Source organism: Callorhinus ursinus, unplaced genomic scaffold (genome assembly GCF_003265705.2).
Source record: "Callorhinus ursinus isolate GAN/ISIS: 27379988/994484 unplaced genomic scaffold, GSC_fseal_2.0 scaffold16, whole genome shotgun sequence".
Lineage (NCBI taxonomy): Eukaryota > Metazoa > Chordata > Mammalia > Carnivora > Otariidae > Callorhinus > Callorhinus ursinus.
In genome coordinates, this window is record NW_027397078.1 from 20,035,603 (window position 1) to 20,046,788 (window position 11,186).

At 40.0% G+C, this 11,186-nt stretch overlaps 1 protein-coding gene across 1 annotated transcript in view; it reads right to left on the minus strand.

Annotated features, from left to right (window-relative positions):
• The window catches only part of IL1RAPL1 (interleukin 1 receptor accessory protein like 1), a 1,391,691-nt gene extending 1,390,816 nt beyond the window's left edge, over positions 1-875 (minus strand). The window contains exon 1 of the mRNA XM_073902198.1: positions 61-875. The gene's annotated coding sequence lies outside the window, so the exon portion shown is untranslated. The remainder of the gene's footprint in view (positions 1-60) is intronic.
• Between the last annotated feature and the right edge of the window lie 10,311 nt (positions 876-11,186).

The following is an 11,186-nucleotide window of genomic DNA, read 5'->3' on the forward strand; positions in this document are numbered from 1 at the left end:
TTACAAACGCCCAAGTTTGCTCACGCCACTGATGGGTTTGCATATAGAAAATGACCTTACCCACAACAGTCTTCCAAATTATTCTCCTCTGGATATCAGTCGGCAAGGTAATTGCTGGTCATCACAATGCGTATTCAGAAAAATCCACGTTTTACTCCTGTGTTCTTTTTCTTGTTTTTGCTAGCAATTAATATCGTGAACAAGATACCCATTCACAAATGCCAAGTTCACCATAAAAGCAGATAATTCCATACAGCTCTTCCCTACAAGACTGCCTCCAGTTAGTTCTCAAAGTGCCCGATTGTTTCGTGAAGATACAATCCAGGTGCAGAGCGGGGGGGGGGGGGGGGGAGACGGCCAGGAGAAAAAAGAAGAGGCAGATAGAAAAGGAGACATTGAGAGAGGAGAAAACAGAAAAAGAGGGAAGAAATTTTTTTAAAAAGGAGGAAGGAAAAAGGCCCGTAAGTGAGGAAGTCTGAGAGCTCTATAACAAGAATCGGAGTCTTGCTTGCAAATCTTCTGTATACATGTAGCCCTTCAGATCCTCTTGGTTCCCAAGTAAAATTTCCAGATCCGGGATGCAGCCATAAGAAAGAATCCTATGTATATTTCACAAGTATCCCGCAATAACAGATCCGACGGGGTTTTCCTTGTACAGTACTGCTGTGTGAAAGCACACAACCCCTGCTGTTTGGGAAGGTGTCTCCTGGGTCCTAGCTCTCTTCAGCAGCCCCCAAAAATGATTTTTCAGAAAAGAGTGGGGGGGAAAAAAAGCAGGTTTGCGTTTGCCTTGAATGATGCTAATCCTGAGCGAAAACGACAAGCAAACCACGAATAGCCCGAGATCTTGATTAATAGCCACAATCCACTCAAAATATCCCAGGAAAGAAGGAGCGAAAACAAGAAAGAGAAACTGCAATGCATAAATGATTCCAGTGTTTCTACAAGATCGGTTCATTTGATTGAATGCATTCTCTGGGTTTGCTGCAAGTCATAAAGAGGATAGTGTTACTGCCACCCAATGGATATTTTAGTACTAGCCAATCCACAGAACGCCACCGCTTTGCGAGTTTTAGTTTTCTGAGGACTAAAGAGGAAGGAGGGTAGCCTGGAAATCTTTTGGAAAAGACCCCGAGAGCCCTCAAATAACGGGAATCTGTCTTTCCAGGCAAAACTGGACGGCAAATGGGGACGCTTATCCATTCCTGCGGAAGCCACCTTAGAATTAGGGTTCCATTTCTCTAGGAGGCAGAAAGGTACAGAGATCGATGCCTAAACTGACACGCTCACAATAACCTCCTTTTCATCTCTTCTCTTTAAAGCACATTTGTTATAGCGCGCGATCGCTCTCTGTCCCTGCACCCCTGCCCCCACAGAACCATTCTCAATATCACTTTAAACGGGATTGCTAAAGGGAGCGGGGTGCGGGAGGGGAGGGGACTGCTCCGAACCTCAGGGGGGGCAAGGTGATAATTGTTTCTAATGGGCAGTTTTGCAAAGTGCTTCAGCCTGTATTGATATGTAAACTGTAAGTCCTTCAGGCGGTAACCCTCCAGGCCGCCGCTCTTTCAGTTTGGGGAGGAGCATTATTTTCCCTAAGGGAGAGGGGTTTGGGAGGTGGGTGCTGGTGGAAAGCTCTCTGACAGCGTGGGGGTGGGGGCGGGGCGCAGGGAGGAGGAGACTGAAGAGGATCCTCCTCCCCTCCACCGCGTAACCGAGTTCGCTGCAGGATTCTGAGATGGAGTCCTAACGGGAAAAGAGGGACCAAGTAGGTTCCGGTCAATTAAATTGGGAAATTTGCGCAGTTTAAGATCCTTGCCCTTTATACTAGCTTGGGGTAGTATAATACCCCCCTGGGATTCTGTACTACTCAAACTTGAACGTAGGCATGATCACCTGGGTGTCTTGTTAAAATGCAGATTCTGATTCAGTTAAGTCTGGAGTGAGTTCTCAGAGTCCGCATTTCTAATAAACTGGTCCTTGAGCCATCATAATGCTGCTGGTGTATGGACCACATTTGGAGAAGCAAGACTCTAGGGTAGGGTTAATACTTACGCGGCAACCACAGTGTTAGTTTCCGACAGTGGGGTGGGCAGGGCATTTAAAGGACTGAGAAACACTTTTGCAGTCCCCACCCCTCCCTCGCCCCACTATTCGACCTTTCCCAGACACCACCTGTAGCCCCCATTCTAGAAAACCTTAACCCACTTCCACAAGCTTTTGTAATGTAAAGTTTAAGAGGATGAGCCCCACATAAAACAAATAGGTAAAGCAGCCTGGGCCCTGGAGAACTGGGTCTTCATTTAATTTGGAGAGTAAGACACAATTGAAGATCAAAGAAACGCGTGCACGGATTCCGTGAAACGCGAGCTAAACGAATGCAAGCCAAACTCTGTCAGGTACAGGTGAGGCTGATGGGGACTGGGAGACGAAAGGGCGGTCAATCTGCATTTTTAAGGAGGGAGCATTATATTGAAGTTTTCAATCCAAGGTGAGGGAAGATCTGGTTAAAGTGTGCGGGCAAGGCTGACATACATGGTTTCCCTGGTGGTAACTCACCCAGATTAACCTCCTGTGTGCCAGTCCTTCTCTTCTTCCTGCTCCTTCCCCACATGCTCTAATCCAGAGTAAGCCGAGGACCCGAGGTGAAGGGGAGGTATATTCTCCTCTTCTCACAGCCGGCGAGCGGTATTTTCAACACTTATCACAGTCCTTCAGCTGACCTATTTAAGTGAAGAACTAGACCTCAAGTGGACTGGGAGGGGCACAATTAACAAATTTAATTGCTTCAAGCAAGTTTAGAAGTAAAAGTTCTGTACTGTAGGCTCAAATCCTAGATTTGAGTCTAATTTCTACTCCTAAGTAGCCATAATTTCCCGAGGGAATCACTTTAGTTTCTCTTGGCCTCAGTTTCCTTGTCTGTAAAAACACAGGTTGCCAAGGTCCATTCCAGATTCATATGGTACAAAAATCAAGTCCTTTATTTGCAAGGCTTTGGCCAGTTTGTGACTTTGCACAGAGCATGAGTCCTGATTATTACCTTGACATGGGCTGTATGCAGAGACGCTCCAGATGCTTTGAAAAGTGTAATTAAAGACACAGGTGAACATTTGACCATTTAAATCTTATTGCAAGAGATGATTTAAAATGCTTTCTCTTCAGATCCAGGAAGGGAAGTATTTGTTTGAATCCAAGGTGAAGCATTGTCTATTCCTGGATCTCTCAGAGCCAACTGCGGGCCTCGCTGTTTGTTGCCATGGGATCCTCTTTGTGCGAACTGTCTTGAACTGTGTGGGAACATTTTCCTCTTGCCTCCCTTCAGTTCTCTCTCTAACTCTTCTGAAGATATGTGTCAGAACAAAATGTAGCTGCATTATTGCCAATTAAGACTAGCAGCAGCTGCAAGGTGCATCTAATTAAGAATTTTAATTACTTCACCAAATTTTCATTTGCAGATGTTTAGAGCATTAAACAATGTATTGTGATTTTATTTTAAAATCTGAAAAAAGCTGACCTCCCTCCAAAGTTGGCGGGGGGGACTAAAAAACTACACAACTCAATGCTGGGTGTAAAAGAGCCTTTGACAAGGGGAGTCGACACCTGGGCACATTGTTTGAGAATAAATGACCTTACGGTCAGGATGAAAAAATAGTGCACGTATTCATAAATATGACTTTTTTAGTAAAGAAAAAGGCCAGCAAATCTGAAAACACTGCCAAAATTAATAATTTACTATTTGAGCAGAATCTTTGCATGTTACAAAGTTCTTCTCAAATGTTCTGTTCTTTTTCTCTTCCAGTATCGGGATGGTTAACAGTAAGTTTGGTGCTGCAGTGTGGGGATTGTAGGCTATAATCCAAAGCATTATGGGGTTTGTAGTAAAAACTGGCTGCAGATCAATTCCATGCTTCTAGCTTCTCTCAACTGAAGGAACTGCTGTTTTATTTTCTCATAATAAAAAAGAAGAATGTCAAGATATTTTAAATAAGAAATTCATTTTAATGAAACAAAGCTGGTATTACTGGGAGTATGAAATTAGAGTTTAGCTACAATAATATCCTGACTGAGGAGATGGAGAACGCAATAACATCTCCTTTATAAGCCACGAATAACCTGAGCGAGCTATTTCCCAACATTACTACCCTATAGCTAGGGTTTCAAAAATCACTTTCATTGTTTTAGCAGTAAAAAGTGAGAAAATACAAGGTTTTGCATGTATGAGAGAGAATTGTGAACACAGGAAATGAACTCAAATTCTTACTGAGTCTGCCTTTAACCATTGGTAGCCTACATTTAATTGTCCACATTTCACATCATCCCTCAGTGAGCAAGAGTTTTATTTAATGTAGCTTTTTGGATGTTTTGTTATGCAAAAAATACTCTGAATATTCACAGTAGCTCCTCTTTTTATTTTTTTTCTTTTTTTTTCTTTTTATTTTTTTTTATTTTTTTATTGTTATGTTAATCACCATATATTACATCATTAGTTTTTGATGCAGTGTTCCATGATTCATTGTTTGTTCATAACACCCAGTGCTCCATGCAGAACGTGCCCTCCTCAATACCCAGCACCAGGATAACCCATCCCCCTACCCCCCTCCCCTCTAGAACCCTCATTTTGTTTTTCAGAGTCCATCATCTCTCATGGTTCGTCTCCCCCTCTGACATACTCCCCTTTTCTTCCTCTCCTGTTATCTTCTTCTTTTCCTTTTTTCTTATAATATGTTGCATTATTTGTTTCAGAAGTACAGATCTGTGATTCAACAGTCTTGCACAATTCACAGCGCTCACCGTAGTAGCTCCTCTTTTTAATGAAATTAAGGCAAAAATATCTGGAAAATAGGTCTAACGTGGGATATTTCACTATGTTTAGACTTAATTAATTATGGAAATGTATAAATTAAGGAGTTATAATTCCGTTCATCTTTGGTATGCAGATGATTTTGTGTAGGTAAGTACATAATTTATGGAGGTTTTGATTTAACTCTGTTGGCAATTTATTCCAAAAGTTCATTAAACATTTTCTGTATGAGATAAATTCAAAGTCTAGCTCTCCAGTAATGTTCTATGGAATCAGCCCCCCTTTTGTTATAAAGGCTAAAATATGTCTCTTCAAAGTCTCTTTTCTCTGTGCAAGTCCCCATTATCATGCTAAGTTACTTAGAAAGTATGTTTTATACCTAAAGTTGCTTACTGTTCTCTTTCTTCCCTTACAGAGGATTCCATGCACAAAAAGGCGACACTAAAGCAAACTATTATTACAGATATGAATAAAAGCAAAATCAAGCACCCTTCATTTTCAGACCTTTTGCCAGCAACATTCATTTGAACCCACCACCACATATTCTCAAATAATGTGCAAAGACTTGAGCATTTCAGCAAAATTCTACCATAAAGTTCAGAAATAATAAAGAATGCTATGAAAAAGCAAACAGCAATGGGAAAGAAAAATGCCATGCCTGCTTTTCTTTCAGATTTCTAAGTTTCAAATCATAAAAATATACAAATATATATCTTCTTGAATACACTTTACATTATTGTTCATACTGCAAATATTTCTTTTATGGTCATAAAAATAAAAGCAATGCCCCAAATGAAACACTATGTACATAAGTGATGTAAATGCATCCCCGGTAGAAAGCCGGCTGGCTGCCGGTGGGAGGGTATATTTATACAGTGTCTTTCATTTGGAAGGTTCCCAAAATGATTTGCAAACTGTATATAGAGGAATTGCTCACCATGGAAATTCACCCACTTTCAGAAGGGAGTGCAGAAGTCATTCCATGCTGACAACTAGTTTAAATAAAACCACAGAACAATATTTCAGGTGGGTAAAATTGTAATTGATTCAGGGAATGTGCCCTGAAATCCCACTACGTGTCAGGCACGGTTGGAGGTCCTGAGATATCACTGTGGGTCTATCTAGGCAAGCTTGCTGCTCTCCTAAAGCTTGTTTTATTGGAATCTGAGGAGAACTCAGGAGTTAAAAGCCCTATTTCTTGGTGAATTTCTGATCTCCGCATATGGTTCTACTGAAACAAACCACTTGCTACTTTTTATATGTATTTCCATCAGGCTTCATGATATCCAGGACGCATGACCTGTGGCAGTGTATTCGACTTCAAATTGATCACATACCCACACAAATGGCTTCAGATATTATGGTCAAAGCAGGTAAAATGACAATAACATTTCCTGCCTTGAATGATTTGGAAGAGGTAGGGCAGAATTAAAAGTCTTCTGGGTTTGGGAAATTAAATGAAATGGTATTACTATATATACATGGAAGACCACTTCCACTGAGATGATTCAGGGCACTTCATGGTAATTAAGGCATATGAAACAGTTTAGTGAAGGAGGAGAGTGGTATGAGCTAATGTTTCAGAGCATAAAATATGGAATCAAATACCAGTGTATCCTAAATGTACTAGATTTATAATATTTTTCAGATGGAAATAGAATGGGAGAAAAGAGTAAAGCAGGCACTGTCAAAAGTTCCGCCCAGACCCTCTTTCATATGCTCACAGCCATCACTCTCTTCTCTGTGCCTTGCATTTAAGGCCAGCAGTGGGAACCTCTTGAACCACTGTTCTTGGGCTACTGGTGCTGCTTGACTTGCCGGTAATGAGAGTTGGAAGGGCCGGGTGTTTACAACCCTCCTCCACCTTAGCCAGTGACTGACTGATACGGGAGTATGAACCCCTTGCTCTTTTGACCATAGTTCAGAGGGACTCTGAGGCATAAGTTACATTCTAGAGGTCCCTTGTGAAATCAAGTCCAAACTGGGACTTTGCCTATAATCACACCTGTGCTTGGTGTCTGGGAACCTAAGACAGAGGGTAACTAGAAATAACCATAGAGGTCCCATCTCTAGCTTTTAAAGATTTATTTATTTATTTGAGAGAGAGAGAGAGAGAGAGAGCACAAGCATGAAGGGGGGAGGGGCAAAAGGAGAAGCAGACTCTCCCTGAGCACAGCCCGGGATCATGACCTGAGCCAAAGGCAGATGCTTAACAAACTGAGCCACCCAGGCGCACCCCTCCCCATCTCTAGCTTTTAAATAGTCAACCTATATAAGCTGAAATAGATAATATGTTCATTTCTCCATTTCTCTATGTCATGCCACATGCCAGACAGCACTGACAGCACCGGGTGTTGGGGCTGTAGGGATGACTGAGGCATAGTGTCTGTCCTTAAGGACCTCAAGTCTAATAGTAGAGAGAGACATATCAACAACACATGTGCTACACAATGTGGTGAATACGAGAGATCAGAATTCAGCCTCAAAGAGTCAGGCAAGATCAAACAGGTATGTATCATTTCACTGACCTTGAGGGATGAGCAAAATAAAAATCAGAAAATGAGTGAAGACTGGGAATGAAGAGTAACATCTGAGCAGACCAATTTTCTTCTACTTGGAAGGAAATAGCACTGGTCCTGGTAGTAGAAATCGAAAAGTGCTTAAAATCATAGAATCCGTTTTTGAAGGGGGCTCTAGAGATAACCTTGAATAATTTCTTTATTTCAGTCAGACGAAATTGAGTCTCACACGGCCAAATGACATAGTTATTTAAACTCACAAAACAAGGAAGTGGTAGGAGTTCTCTTCTGGCACGACTCAGCCATATTGCCTGTCAGCCTTTTCTTTAAAAAGATAAATTGAGGACATAATAGAGATAGCTGATATAATCAGATCTGGTTTGAATCCTGACCTATCACTGCCTAGCCTTGAGAAAATTCTTCGCCTTCTCTGAGTCTCGATGTTCTCCTGTAAAACCTGAAGTTAATAGGGTAACCTTCTCCCGGGCGTCTTGTAGCATATGCACCTAGCACAGCACCTAGGACATAGTACGTGTTTGAGAGAAGCATGCTTTGTTTCATTTCACCTTCTTTAATTTGTTTTCATTTCTTTTCTTTCCCAGAGAATGTTATAGTGGTGTAAATGGAGACAAGATGTTTTTATTTTTGTTTCCTTCTTTTTTTTTAAGTTATGTAAGTTATTACTACACCCAACGTGGGGTTCAAACTCATGACCCCAAGATCAAGAGTCACATACTCTTCTGACTGAGCCAGGCAGGTGCCCCCCCCCGATGTTTTTATTTTTGTTAGTGTTTTGTTTTTGTTATATTAGCTGTAGAGTTGAAGAGAACCAGCCCTTCAAGTAATATTGCTTGCTTGCATTTTTTTTTTACTTTTTAATAAACTGGTGTTGTTTTTGATCAGGACTAGCCCTATCTCTGACTAGAATATGGGAGTATTCTTTACACATGGTCTCGGGACCAGTCCAACTTTGTTCATTGCAAGCCAAGTTGGTGATTCTACGTCTTCTAAGCAGCTAGTTATAATAATAGTGAACATAATACTGGAACACATTCGCCAATTGAGGAAGTCTGTTTTACACACATTGTAAAAGAGGATACCCAAATGGTAAACAAATGTATAAAAAGGTAACGGACTTCATTAGACATGATGTGATGTAAATTTAAACCACAAGGCAATATCATGACACAGTCACCAGAATGTTCAAAATGAAATAATGGACAATAGAAATTGTGGGCAAAGAGTTGGAGGAGCTACAAACTTGTATCTACTCATGATCAAGTAAAAACGGCTTCAACAACCATGGACAACTTTTCACCAGTGCCTACCTATTAAATCTAAACATATGTATAACCGATGATGCCATCAATTCTATTTCTAGGTATCTATCCAACAGAAATGCATACATGTGTTTACCAAAAACATGCACTAGAAAGTTCACAGCAGCTTCACTGAAAAAAATTACAAGCTGGAAACTGCTGGAATGCTCATCAGCAGTAGAATGGGGGAATACATTATGGTATATTCATACCGCAGGCTACCATACAGGAATGAAAACTAACAATCTATGGCTTTTTGCAAAAATATATTTGTATCTCAGGAATATAATGTCGAATAAAAGAAGGCAGACACGAAAGAGTACATCCTGTAAGGTTGCATTTAGAGAAAGGACAAAACTAATCTAATCTAGGATGCACAAGGGAAGCTTTGGGGGTGCTGGTAATGTTCTGGGTTTTTTTGGATCCCGATGTTCGTTACTTAGATGTATTTATACGGTGAAAATTCATTGAGCTGTATGCATATAATGTGTGGACTTTTGTATATATTTCATATTTCATTAACAAGTTTTTTTAAAAAGTTTGTTTCAACACCAAAAGAAAGAGAAAGCCTAACTCCCACACCAATGATACATTACTAAAAATAATCAATAAAATTAATAAACTACTGGCAGATACTTGTGAAAGCTAAATATTTTATATTAAAATATGGGGGTCTTCCTGTGAAATGGATATGAAAAGGCAACGTTTGTTTATTTTAAGAGATGTTTTCAGGAAATAAATGGGGTTCTCTTTTTGAAACATAATTAATTTAGTATAATTTAACATAGAATAGGAACTTGATAATTAAGATAATCATGCCTTTGACTTTTTAGTGTCAATCAAAGCTTTGTTTAATTCTTTTGTGAAATGATAATAGCTAGCATTTATTCAGTACTTATTATGTGCCAGGCACCTTTGGAAGCATTTTATGAGTGCTAATTCACTTAATCCTCAAAAGAAATGGGTACTCTTGTGATGACCGATTTACAGATGAGGAAACCAAGGCACGGAGACTATTAATGGCTTGCTCAGTGTCTCAGAGTGGCGAAGTTGGAAATTGTACCTCCTCTTAATCACTACTCTTATCTGCCACTGTAACATCCGATTATTTCCTTTATGGGACATTTAGCCAAAATTATCACTTTCATGTTTGGCTCGTATGTTGCCTTTATTGACTTACTATTCTTAATAATGGCCATCTGTAAACGAAAGAGTTAGTAGCAGTTCAGCAAAAATGGTGAGTGCAATTTTCCCCAGCAGAGTGTGTTATTCTTGGTTCTGTGCATCACTCTGCTCTGTTTATCTTTTTCCCACAGGAGATCTAAGGGAATTATTATGTTTCTGTTAAATGAAGAGAAAAGTGATGAAATTATACCTTTCAAGGAAAAACGTTAATATTTCAACTTTTTGAACACTTAAGAATAGTACGATGAAGGGTGTGTTAACATTATGTAAATACCTGTATGGCCTTCTGAACTAATTTTTAAACTGAGAAAAACAACTCTTTAAGTAAATCATACAGGAGACTAGAAGGATATTATAGATGTTGTTAATAACTAGATGCCCATACTCAGTTTGTGTTAGTGTCTTTGTATGGTGTGTATGTGTGTAGCAGCTATTAGAAGGATATTAAAATAAACCAGAATAAGTGATAGTAGAGCTGGTCCTGGAGGGGGCTTATTGCATGGCATAATGCAGGCAATAACTTAAAAATGGAATATTGAATATCATTATTGTAAAATCTTTTGTGACAGAGACAATGCTCTGTGTTCACCAGACACTTATTTCCTTCTTAAATGCTTAAACACAAGATGTTTCCTAGTCCTTTTGCATCTAGCTGGGGCCCTAATGGATTGTGGACAGATGTGTTGCACACATCTTCCAGAATAGATGGCTAAAATCTCCAGAGCGGTCTTTTCCCTCTGTCTTTGTTTTCATGTAGGCCTTCTTCATATGCGTGGCTTGAAGGAGGGGCCTTCAGGATGGTGGAATCATAAGATGGAGGGATCCACTCTCCCTAGTCATTGCTAAGGAAGGATCCTAGTCATTGCGGCATAACCAGGAGCATCAGCCCTGGGCTTTGTGTGAATAAGAAGCAAGCTTTCATTGTAAGCCACAGAGCTTTCAGGTTCATTTGCTAGTAGCTTAGTCTACCCTGATTTATAGCCTCTGACCCATTCAAAGGCAAGAAAAAAATGTTTTCTTCTTTTGTTCCTCCCTTTTCATTCTTTTTTGCCTCTCAGATGTATAAAATCGTATTGTTTATGAATCTTGGTTAATAGTCATTTTTATTGGTCTTTGTGCAGCCCAGTTTCATTTATGCACTTATTTGGTTAGTTGTCTCTCATGAGGTTAGACATGCTTGAGAAAGCACCATCCAAAACAAAAGTAAGCAACTTGATAATAATTTATATCAAGCATATGGTACGGTACCCCTGTCAACTTATCCATCTGCCTCCCCCCACTTAAAAAAACCATCATCCTGAATCCCATGTGCGTTACTCCTTTGATATTTTTGTCATATAGTTTTATTGCATCTATAGGTAC